Source organism: Gavialis gangeticus, unplaced genomic scaffold (assembly GCF_001723915.1).
Source record: "Gavialis gangeticus isolate Ggan-Ray unplaced genomic scaffold, GavGan_comp1, whole genome shotgun sequence".
Taxonomy (NCBI): domain Eukaryota; kingdom Metazoa; phylum Chordata; order Crocodylia; family Gavialidae; genus Gavialis; species Gavialis gangeticus.
The window spans coordinates 184,060,696-184,068,195 of record NW_017729022.1 but is presented as its reverse complement, the minus strand read 5'-3'; the positions used below and the strand labels follow the sequence as shown (position 1 = coordinate 184,068,195).

Below are 7,500 nucleotides of genomic sequence, written 5' to 3'. Positions count from 1 at the left end.
ATAAAGCAATTTAGCCTTTGAAGATTAAAGAAGTGCTTAAAATTCAAATGAGCTTTAGCAAATTATCAGTAAGATTCATCCAAAAAGCAAAAGGGTTTTCTTCCTATGATTTCCTTATTTTTATAATGCAAAATTGTTGTATCTTTCAGACTGAGCTTAAACCAAACACAGGGCTTCAAGTCAAGCCAAAGGGGCTAGAGACAAACAGAGGCAGAAAACATTGTTATGGACTCTGTTCATAAAACTAAGCCCTTAAGAGCCAAACCTATCTCTAAACATGGTAATTTATCAAAAGCAGCACAGACTTGCTCATAGGCAGTATTGTGTGCTGCTCTCAGAGAGCAGATTAACAAGATTTCCGCCACCCTCCAAAAAAGCCTTTTTAGCCGCAAGTCACATCTTCCGTGTAAACGTCAAATGTATTATAAAAACATTATTTTCATCAAAGTACAGTGGTATTAATTTTAAAAAGTTTGTGCATGTAGGAATGGGGGGAAAAGGCGCACATGCTGAACTGTGTAATAAAGGAAGTTGGTTAATTTCTGATGTGTGTAAATCCAGTCAATTTGGCACTGGGCATCTAAATGGATCATACAGATGTCAGCTGACAATCAAGAAGTTTGTTCTGCTGTTAGTCGACATTGTGGGATCTGCAATTATCAGCCTTTCAATGTGGACCAGGCTCTTGGGCACGATCCTGTAAGCACCTACTGTGAAGCATGTTTACCATAGTGAGTAACCCCCTAGACATCAACAGGACTAAACACGGCTTATGCTGCTATGAACAGGGCTGCTAACAGGAGCAAGTGCATACAGGATGGAGCCAAATATTCACAGCTAAAGCCTACAGTGCATTTAGGTATTGATTTAAGAATGTAGATATTCTAAGGAACCAAGTTTTGTGAATGAAGCAGGGATTGTGTTTTTTGCCTTCAAGGTGAACTGGCTTTGAAGGATTACAGAACATTCAAATAATTTATATTCCCCCGCCCCACACCTCAGACTATATTCCAGAACTTTTCTTACCTGCAAGCTTTTAGAACAAAAAAGAGACTGGCTACTATTTATGTTCCTTTGATCATTTCTTCTCCTTGTGTCTTATTCACCAACTATTCACATTTTAACATTTATTAGAAAAAATAGAGTTCAGTACTGCGTGAAAGCCGCATCAACAAACATCTGTATCAGCCACAGGTCTCCAGTTCTGACCAATTCTCTTTGACACTAACATTACTTTACATGAGTAGAGTTCAATGAGTGCTGATATGGGATATGACAGGGTAAATCAGAATTAGATTAAAAACAAAAGTTTAGAAACCAACACTATGCTGCCAAGCAAATGGCTCTTGAAGGCCAAATTTCTCAAACTGCCTTCAAGTCATTTCCCCTATTAGATTTTTTTTCTCTTTCTCTGCTTTTAAAGCAGCTCCAGTGCACAACAGTAAAATTATACATAAGGACTCTAAATATTCCTAAAATAAAGCAATTAACTTATTTCCAGAATTCTGCAAGCAATCGTGACAGACTACCCTGAACAGAAAGCAGGAGTCGTGATCCCTGACCCTCGGCCAACACAAAAGAGGCAGCCCTAGTACAATGCCTGCTGTCAGCAACTGAATTATTTTTATACAGGAATTTTTATCTCTATTGTACAAACAAGTATGTGTCTGTGCTGACTTGTTAAGCAATCCACTTGTATGTAGAATAAGATTTTTTTTTCTGCTACCAGTCACACAGCTCTAAGATCAGAAGAAATACACAGTCTTTGAAGCTCCTCAAATGTTTTAGTTAAAAGGACAGCAGTTGTTTTCAAAGATCCAAGAGTATCTTTATCAGAATTTAATTTTTCCTTATTGATTTTTTCTAACATAACACAAATTTAACATAGGACAGTTTACATTTATTACAAAATAATACAACCATTAAATAATTCTTTAGGAGGTAACATTCTTTTTTAAAATGCAGACAACACAACTTTTAATTTGCTCGCAGAAAACGGAGACCCACAATAATGTTTCTTTTGAATAAGACTATTAAAAAAATCAGCAACAATAATAAATGATTTCATGTCACTGATTACACCCAAACAGTAAATGTACACTTTACAAAAACGGGTTGAAGTGCAATGACTTAGTTGATTTTTTTTCCAAAAAATAAATTCAGTGACCAGAATACAACAGGGTTCATACAATGTCTGATTCCTAACTGTGAGGTTGATGGTGTGGCCAGGTAATATTTGATGGCAAATTAATTGCTATGATCTTTGCAGCATTTTTATTTTTTTCAGCTTGCATTTTGTATTTAATTGTTCACTAAATCAATTAAGTGATGAATGTAAAATTGGACTCCTTGCGTTTTGAGGGATAAGATGGTACAACTTCTGTTTAATAAAAAAAGGAAGAATAATAACAAAAAAGCATCAGTGTTCTTCAGGTCTCTGTCCTTTCACAATAATTCTATTCCTGATATAGGCAGAGGTTTTTTATCAGAAAAGTGATTTCTATCTAAAGCTAAGATACAATTGTAGATGTAATTGTTCAGCTCTTATGTTAACAGGAAGGACACAAACCAAAACTTGTTGTTTCTGACTGGCCAAATCTCCCCAGGTATCTATCTCTTCATTAACATACATGTTCAAGTATTCCAGTGTGAATTCAATGACTGAAACCGATTCAGACCTAAATAATACGCTCACAACGCCTACCTGTAAGGGCACAGTCTAGCAGTGAAGTCCTCAGTTATTTCAGAGGAAGCTTAAGCTTATTTCCTTGGTGGGTGGGGGTGTCTAAAACCTTGATATGTTATAAGTAAGAAAAAAAAACCCAAGCCTAAATTGGTTTATATGTACCCATCAAATATGGAAAGGTGTTGTTTTACAGCAACCTGTTCAGGTAAAACTTCCAACAGAATTGCATCAGATAAGCTTGCAGAGATCTCCAGAGAGAACAGAAAGAAGAAACACTTTCATTCACTGTCTGCAAACTTAGAATTCAACAGCTTTTTGGCAGCCAATTTGTTTCAAGTGTTTTGTTTCAGGAAACGTGTGTATTTTTCTTTGTACATTTTGTGGATTTACTACAACTGGTTCTGACAGCTGTTGATTCTGTTAAATGAACACATTATTAAAAAACCTCTAACATCCCTGAGCTGAGGAATACACATTTTAATAGAGTTTAAATTGTGAACCTCCAAGAATGTACAAATGAAACCTGTGTGAATACTAACTCAGTTACTCTGGATTTCAAGCAAGGCTTGTTCTTACAGTAGGGGGTAAGAGACACTGCGGTTTACTACATATGTTAACCGTATTTTGTTGGTTTCAATCATATATAGATGCAAAAAACAGGAAAATCAACATTTAAGTATTAAAAATCAATGCACGTTAATAATTTGCTAATAAAATACTCAAGTGATTGACATTAATATGTTCCAAATAATTCTGCTAGGTAGTATATGCATTTTTTCAGAAAGGAAAAAAACAACTATATGAAATGAGGAGAGAAATAAGTGGATGTTTTCATTTTGCCCTAGATCAAAGGAAAACAAGAATGGAAACTGTGGCATATTGAACATTTTTCCACCGCTGTCACTCACACTAGGCTATCTAAGTTTTATACAATTCCCCAGACTAGCTGCATATTAAGCTTGCTGTGTACAGCTTTATTATAGTGTGGTAGTGAGGAAACATTAATATTCCTGTGTTGCATCTGACAGGACATTTACATGCGCCCATCTGAGCTCACACCTGAGAGCTGCTCCAAGGTACAGTAACTGTGCTCCTATTGTAAAGGCAAATGAAGAACACAAATTCCCTGCTGGGATCAGGGCTGACCTCACCACACCCCACACCTCAAACCTTTCCCTTGCCAACCTAACTCAATGCCATCTCAGAATGACGAATGAGCTGAGGAAAAGACACCAAGTTACTAACCCTCTAAGAACAGCAAAAAGCCTCTCTGAAATATTTTTAAAATGCATAGCAACTGCAGCTGGCCAATAAAGGTTGGGAAACAAACTCAGTGAACCCAATACAGAATATGCTGCATACTAAAACTGATTAGAAATACAGGATGCTGTGTTAACCATGCTTCAAAATGGGTTTGGCATTAAAGCAGCCTGGCTTTAATAATGGGGGTTACTTTGCTTTGGTCTGGGTATATGTTATGAGTTGCTATCTCAGACCCTAACTCTGTATTTAACCACAGCTGTAACTTTATGCACATGAGGAAAGCCGTTGACTTCAGCTTGATTACTCACCTGCATAAAAATAAGTGTATGAGTAAATCTTAGAATGGTTGGGGCTGGAAATAAACTATTTCAGAGGAAATTCATTTTGTAATGAATACTAGTAACAATAATAAAGTTTGGGAATAAATTAATTAGCCAATTATGTAAAAAATGATATAAAAATCCCAACCACTGAGTTATTTAAAGTGAGCACTATGGGCCCTATCCCAGGACCCGTCCTATCACTAGCAACAGGATTGGGTCCAATGTAATTTGTGCAAATTCGGATTAAACATGCTTATTTGTCTAGAAAAAAAAATCAGTGAATTTTACAGCCATGCTAGAAATAGCAATACAAGTCTTAATGTATTAAAATATATGGTCTGGATATATTTTATGAATGCCTGCAATATCTTTCAAATTGGCACATAAAATAAAGACCTCCTAGATGGAAAACTGTATTGAAAATGTGTACCAAGTTAAAAATAAAAACTCCTTGTAATAACAACATTGCTGACATAGCCATGACCCAAATGAAATCTGAACAAGCAGAAAGGTACTAAAGATCCTTAGTGATTAGATCTCATGTTAAAAAAAGTGGCAAAGTGCCAGGCCATGTCCAGCTTGATGCTAAATGCCTTTTATTGCAAAAGCTGGTCCTACTGGATACAAAAACAGACCAAAGTTTGAAATTAATTTTATCAACATTTTTTTTACATATTAAGGCACTGAGGAAGGGAGCTGTACAAAGACAGTCAAACGGAAACTGAATTCACATTGCCTGACAGTCCCAAGTCTCCTTAATTGTCTTTCTTTACTGCATGAATTAAAAAGGAAATTCAAATTCTCAGAGTTATATGTACAAAATGGTGCAATGCCAAAAGGTTTCCTTCTCTTTTAAATAAAAAAATTGTGGAAATCTTTAAGTAAAAACATCTCCCTATTTTAAAGTGCTTCATTTCCCCCCTCTCTTGCCTGCCACACCTCCCATAACTCAATCTTTATCAGTTAGCCTAGCAACACAGGACCTTATGTTTATTGAGTAAATTATTTTCAAAGGTTGTTGGGCATAATATTAATAGGCACCTTTTCATACCTAGGCTAATCCTAAATGTTTGCTAACCTGACTTCCACCCCAACATTTTGTATCCAACTGCATTTGAGCCCATGGTGAGCTTTACAATAAAATGTCACAACTGATAGAGGAAAGAATGCAAAACATATTTCTAACCCTCTAAACAAAAATATGTGATTGGCAGGAGACAGTAATGAGGTGATTAAAGGAATTTCAATACATGTGATGCTTTCCTGGAATAATCATGCCAAATCAAAAGAAAACTTTCTACACTTTGCTTCTGCACTTGAAGTGAACATATATTTGTATTTCCAGTAAAAAAAACAAAAAACATTTTTGTATTAACTGCCTGTAAAAGCAGAGAATAGAAAAATGAGAACAATCTTCACTTCATACAAAGGATGATCTTCATATCACGTGGCTGTTTCTTCAAAACTGTTATTTGTAAAACCCAACAAGGAAAATGCACACAGTTGAATTTTTTGGGTGTCCCTGAAAAAGCAAATTTGGCCAACTTTCGGATCTCTTCCGTTTTAATATTCCTCCCTGCCCCCCAGAAGTGAATTTTGCAGCCGTGCAGGCCACTGTGTTTAATTAAGCTTTCAAAAGTCCTCTGACAATGCCAACAATTGAAAGACACTTCTGTAGCTCAATCATGCAATCGTTGTGACAGTTCTATTTACAATTTGTCTTAGAAAGAGTTTCTCTGACATTGTACTTTGACAAAACATCCAAGCTGCCAGTTCACAACCTTTCTCTGTCTTATTTACAAATACAGCTTGTATGCAGAACTAAAATTCTCACAAGCATGAGTCTCTGCATAGTGACCTCACAAATTTTCCCTCTTGCCAAACCCGGTGTGCACCATTAGCAACTTTTGCACTGAACAATTAAAGGTAATATTTAGTCAAAGGGGGTTTTTTTTCCTTTTTTTTTTCTTTTTTTAATGCACAAACACAGTTAAGCTTTTTCTAGCTCACTGAATAGCTGCAATACCAGCTATTTAGTTCAGATTCTATCATTTTTATCTGAAACAAGGCAAAATAATAATACGGAATTGCAGTTTATGCACGGCAGACTTATATCAGTCCCTGCTAACAGTGTACCAAGAGAATGTCTGTGGTACATAGATTAGTCAAAAAAATTCCTTTTTGTGAACAGTAACAGTTAACATACCTTGTTTATCATTTAATAGCACACTAAGTCCATTTTCCATTCAAGTATTAATTGTAAAATTATTTCCTAAATTTAATTTCCTTGTGTTATTTAAATATAACAGGCATGGACGGGGAAATATACAGGCAGCAAAAGTGACCTCCTCTTCCTCTCTTTCTTTGTACAGTAGATACTGTACTCAAGGATATACAAGCATCTAAGTAAATGTGAATATATGTTACATTCTAAGGAAGTCCAGCTGGACTGACATAATTTATAAGTTCCTTTTCCACCCAAAATAATAATCTTTCATTAATTTCTACAGGTTTATATATTCAACAGACAAAACACCAAAACCTGACACTGGTGCGCTATAAATATTTCTTTAGCCTTTTCAATAAGTGAACAGCAATTTTACATTCACTGATCTCGAGATACTTCAGTTAATATTTTCCCCCATTGTAAAATATGAGACTGGATAACTAAACCCCTGCCGTAGCACTCACTGCAAATCACAGACTGCTGGTATCTGGTGGTGAGTGTTTGACATACATATTGATGAAAGCTGCCTCATTGGACCCACACAACATATCCTATTAATTTTCAGTTAAATTTATGACATTTCTGCCATAGCACTGGATCAACATCACTCTTTTTTTTTTTATATCATCAAGGCTGTGTGCGAGCACACATACACATATGCACATCTGTGACTATGTTTTACATATATGAAAACATACATATGCAAACAAACTATTAATATTATTCTTATCTCTGAAAAAGGGTTAGGAAGAAGAGAAGCCTAGATTGTTTCAAGATAGATGAGAATGATTCAGTGCTTTATTTCTTGTCTCTGGATACACTGATCCCTAAGAATTACTTATGTTATGGAGATGTTCTTTTACTGTTATGCACCAGCTTATTGACTACAAAATGGCACACAAAGCATATGCTGTATCCACACCTAACTTATAACATCTCCTTCTATAAAACAGTTAACTGATTGCTTTTTACATTATGATTAAATATTATATATATATATA

At 35.5% G+C, this 7,500-nt stretch overlaps 1 protein-coding gene and 1 long non-coding RNA gene across 5 annotated transcripts in view; one reads left to right on the top strand and one right to left on the bottom strand.

The window, feature by feature from the left end:
• BCL11A (B-cell CLL/lymphoma 11A) overlaps nt 1–7,500 on the bottom strand; it is a 135,809-nt gene that overhangs the window by 102,454 nt on the left and 25,855 nt on the right. The window lies entirely within an intron of this gene.
• Nucleotides 1–7,500, top strand: part of LOC109296977 — a 14,545-nt gene that overhangs the window by 601 nt on the left and 6,444 nt on the right. Inside the window, exon 1 of the long non-coding RNA XR_002097121.1 lies at nt 1–2,771. This exon is cut by the window's left edge and continues 601 nt beyond it. This is a non-coding gene — a long non-coding RNA (uncharacterized LOC109296977). The remainder of the gene's footprint in view (nt 2,772–7,500) is intronic.